The sequence below is a fragment of the Schistocerca serialis genome, unplaced genomic scaffold (assembly GCF_023864345.2).
Source record: "Schistocerca serialis cubense isolate TAMUIC-IGC-003099 unplaced genomic scaffold, iqSchSeri2.2 HiC_scaffold_1153, whole genome shotgun sequence".
Lineage (NCBI taxonomy): Eukaryota > Metazoa > Arthropoda > Insecta > Orthoptera > Acrididae > Schistocerca > Schistocerca serialis.
Window position 1 is genome coordinate 280,001 of NW_026047352.1, and position 5,000 is coordinate 285,000.

General features: G+C 51.0%; 1 non-coding gene across 1 annotated transcript in view; it reads right to left on the reverse strand.

Moving 5' to 3' along the window:
- Positions 1–1,139, reverse strand: part of LOC126432764 (small subunit ribosomal RNA) — a 1,909-nt gene extending 770 nt beyond the window's left edge. The window contains exon 1 of the ribosomal RNA XR_007578207.1: positions 1–1,139. This exon is cut by the window's left edge and continues 770 nt beyond it. This is a non-coding gene — a ribosomal RNA (small subunit ribosomal RNA).
- Positions 1,140–5,000: the final 3,861 nt, after the last annotated feature.

The window sequence follows — 5,000 nt, forward strand, 5'->3', positions numbered from 1 at the left end:
GCTGGCTGGCATCGTTTATGGTTAGAACTAGGGCGGTATCTGATCGCCTTCGAACCTCTAACTTTCGTTCTTGATTAATGAAAACATACTTGGCAAATGCTTTCGCTTCTGTTCGTCTTGCGACGATCCAAGAATTTCACCTCTAACGTCGCAATACGAATGCCCCCGCCTGTCCCTATTAATCATTACCTCGGGTTCCGAAAACCAACAAAATAGAACCGAGGTCCTATTCCATTATTCCATGCACACAGTATTCAGGCGGGCTTGCCTGCTTTAAGCACTCTAATTTGTTCAAAGTAAACGTGCCGGCCCACCGAGACACTCAATAAAGAGCACCCTGGTAGGATTTCAACGGGGTCCGCCTCGGGACGCACGAGCACGCACGAGGCGGTCGCACGCCTTCGGCTCGCCCCACCGGCAGGACGTCCCACGATACATGCCAGTTAAACACCGACGGGCGGTGAACCAACAGCGTGGGACACAAATCCAACTACGAGCTTTTTAACCGCAACAACTTTAATATACGCTATTGGAGCTGGAATTACCGCGGCTGCTGGCACCAGACTTGCCCTCCAATAGATACTCGTTAAAGGATTTAAAGTGTACTCATTCCGATTACGGGGCCTCGGATGAGTCCCGTATCGTTATTTTTCGTCACTACCTCCCCGTGCCGGGAGTGGGTAATTTGCGCGCCTGCTGCCTTCCTTGGATGTGGTAGCCGTTTCTCAGGCTCCCTCTCCGGAATCGAACCCTGATTCCCCGTTACCCGTTACAACCATGGTAGGCGCAGAACCTACCATCGACAGTTGATAAGGCAGACATTTGAAAGATGCGTCGCCGGTACGAGGACCGTGCGATCAGCCCAAAGTTATTCAGAGTCACCAAGGCAAACGGACCGGACGAGCCGACCGATTGGTTTTGATCTAATAAAAGCGTCCCTTCCATCTCTGGTCGGGACTCTGTTTGCATGTATTAGCTCTAGAATTACCACAGTTATCCAAGTAACGTGGGTACGATCTAAGGAACCATAACTGATTTAATGAGCCATTCGCGGTTTCACCTTAATGCGGCTTGTACTGAGACATGCATGGCTTAATCTTTGAGACAAGCATATGACTACTGGCAGGATCAACCAGGGAGCTGCGTCAACTAGAGCTGAGCAGCCGGCCGCCCGGGAGTGTGTCCCGGGGGCCCGCGCGAACACGCAAGCGTCCGCTCAATTATTCTGCAAACAGGAGGAGGCTGAGCTCCCCTGCACAACACACCTCGAAACCCTCTCAGGTCCCGGCGGCGCGCAGCGCCGTCCTAAGTACTTGGTCGGGTTCGAGAGAGGCGCAATCGCCCGGAGTTAGGCGAGTAGACGCTTTAGGTGCGACCACCCGTGCTCCCAACTGAGCTTGCCGCTGCCGACAGAGGCCCGGGAGCGTGCTGTCGTGGCATTGCCGGCGGGAGACAACACGCGCCACCTACGGTGACCGGCAGCTCCAACGCCAGCGCCACAGAAGGACAAAAGCCCCACTTGGGTGCCAAAGCGAACTCTCCCAGCACAGCGCACGCGCCAACACGTCCGCACAGCTGCGATACAAACCACCTGCGAGAACCGCTGGGGCGACCGAGCAGCAGACGGCGTCGCGGCGCCGAGCGCCGGGCGGCGGCGCATCCTCAGCGCACACAGTCCTCAATCGGACCAGCACACTGCAGATGGCCACCGCGCTTCGCACCGGGCCCGCGAGGACCTACTTTGGCCGCAAGGCGCCGCGAGCAGGGGGCGCCGGCGCGCAGCTGCGCCGCCTGCCGCGTCCGTCGGCCGGCGCGCCTGCCACTGGCCGCCCCCACCAGCCGGCTGTAGCGCGTGCGCCCACGCACCGCGCTGCCAGCACGCCGGGCGGCCCCCCCTCACCGGCCGGGGACGGTCCCACCCAGCCACCGCCGCGTATCGCCTCACACCCAGATCCCCTTTCGCGTTCGTGGGCATGGTGGGTCCCCTTTCACGTTCGTGGGCATGGTGGGTATCCCTGAAACAACCGGTTAATAGCTCGACCGATCGTCGCCAACACTGATTCACCTCTAGCGAGAACAACCGCACCACAACGGGTTACCTGTTGTTCATTTGCGTAACGTCACCAGCAAACGTAGACGTCCATCGCCATTTGCAACGAGTATTGCATGCCTGTGTCAGGTGTCACAACACACTACGTCTGCCCACATAGACGCAACAACATGTGCACGCCTCGAGAACACGTGGAAGGTAGCCCCCGTACGTATGCGGTGTCCATTGCGCGAACGACTGTCAGCCGGCCTCTGCAGGATGTCGCAGATGTGGAACGCGGTGCAACATGCTATCACGGTGTGTGAGAAGAGACGACTACGTCCGAATACACGCTCCACTACATCAACAGACTGCTCATGCTGATCGCCATCCAGGGCGTCCGTTCCTCCCACACGTCTGAATGGCGTACCACACTGCAATCCAGCTCTTATAGGGAGACGACACGTAGCTGCGTGCACAATATTTGGACTGTATGGTCTGCCGTTGCTAGGCGCAGTCGTCGTACGGTCACACATGTGCCACGATGTATCATTCAGTACATACGGACCAATGTGCAGTACAGTTTGTGGGTTTTGCGTACATCGGCGGACAGGTGACAGGCCGTACCACAACGTAGGCTGAGTACGTCGGCATGCGAAGGGCATTGAACATGCAAACTTCTCAACGACCAGCTTGCGAAGGCAGGGGGGAAGGGGGGGGGGCATGTACGTCCTGCTGCTATCCACATTACAGTGTATAGCAGGAGCATGTGGAAAGTCAGCAACACCTGCAAGGTGTTTAACATGACGCGATACACAGGGGACCGGGCAGTGCGAATAGCGAACTATATTGCGAGGGTTGCGGTTAGGCAACACTACACTAATTTAACGAGTTGCATAACAATTACAGAGCAGGTTCAGCGACAACGTGCGTCAGGTTAAGGCGCAATATAGGTTAGGTTGAGGCACAATATAGGTTAGGTTAAGGCACAACATGGGTTACGTTAAGGCACAAATTGGGTTACGTTAAGGCACAACATGGGTTACGTTAAGGCACAACATGGGTTACGTTAAGGCACAAATTAGGTTACGTTAAGGCACAAATTAGGTTACGTTAAGGCACAAATTAGGTTACGTTAAGGCACAAATTAGGTTACGTTAAGGCACAAATTAGGTTACGTTAAGGCACAAATTAGGTTACGTTAAGGCACAAATTAGGTTACGTTAAGGCACAAATTAGGTTACGTTAAGGCACAAATTAGGTTACGTTAAGGCACAAATTAGGTTACGTTAAGGCACAAATTAGGTTACGTTAAGGCACAAATTAGGTTACGTTAAGGCACAAATTAGGTTACGTTAAGGCACAAATTAGGTTACGTTAAGGCACAAATTAGGTTACGTTAAGGCACAAATTAGGTTACGTTAAGGCACAAATTAGGTTACGTTAAGGCACAAATTAGGTTACGTTAAGGTACAATATGGGTTAGGTTAAGGTACAATATGGGTTAGGTTAAGGTACAATATGGGTTAGGTTAAGGTACAATATGGGTTAGGTTAAGGTACAATATGGGTTAGGTTAAGGCACAACGTAGGTTAGGTTAAGGCACAACGTAGGTTAGGTTAAGGCACAACATAGGTTAGGTTAAGGCACAACATAGGTTAGGTTAAGGCACAACATAGGTTAGGTTAAGGCACAACATAGGTTAGGTTAAGGCACAACATAGGTTAGGTTAAGGCACAACATAGGTTAGGTTAAGGCACAACATAGGTTAGGTTAAGGCACAACATAGGTTAGGTTAAGGCACAACGTAGGTTAGGTTAAGGCACAACGTAGGTTAGGTTAAGGCACAACGTAGGTTAGGTTAAGGCACAACGTAGGTTAGGTTAAGGCACAACGTAGGTTAGGTTAAGGCACAACGTAGGTTAGGTTAAGGCACAACGTAGGTTAGGTTAAGGCACAACGTAGGTTAGGTTAAGGCACAACGTAGGTTAGGTTAAGGCACAACGTAGGTTAGGTTAAGGCACAACGTAGGTTAGGTTAAGGCACAACATAGGTTAGGTTAAGGCACAACATAGGTTAGGTTAAGGCACAACATAGGTTAGGTTAAGGCACAACATAGGTTAGGTTAAGGCACAACATAGGTTAGGTTAAGGCACAACATAGGTTAGGTTAAGGCACAACATAGGTTAGGTTAAGGCACAACATAGGTTAGGTTAAGGCACAACATAGGTTAGGTTAAGGCACAACATAGGTTAGGTTAAGGCACAACATAGGTTAGGTTAAGGCACAACATAGGTTAGGTTAAGGCACAACGTAGGTTAGGTTAAGGCACAACGTAGGTTAGGTTAAGGCACAACGTAGGTTAGGTTAAGGCACAACGTAGGTTAGGTTAAGGCACAACGTAGGTTAGGTTAAGGCACAACGTAGGTTAGGTTAAGGCACAACGTAGGTTAGGTTAAGGTACAACGTAGGTTAGGTTAAGGTACAACGTAGGTTAGGTTAAGGTACAACGTAGGTTAGGTTAAGGTACAACGTAGGTTAGGTTAAGGTACAACGTAGGTTAGGTTAAGGTACAACGTAGGTTAGGTTAAGGTACAACGTAGGTTAGGTTAAGGTACAACGTAGGTTAGGTTAAGGTACAACGTAGGTTAGGTGAAGGCGCAATGTAGGTTAGGTTAAGGTACGATATACCTTAGGTTAAGGTACAATATCGCTTAGGTTAAGGTACAATATAGCTTAGGTTAAGGTACACGTTGTAGGGAAAGGTGTATTTTGGGGGGGGAGGGGGCGGCAGGTTCGTTGATAGTGATTATCGTAAGTGCATGCCTGCGGGATCATCCGATTTGTCACGTCAGGATGCACTTGTGGCTCATGACAGGCGGCGCTCCGATTCCAAGGTTGTGGCAGATCTGTGTCTTTCATTCCTGCCATTGTTTGTGTACTGTGACAGGAGGCAGTATTGTGATGTTGG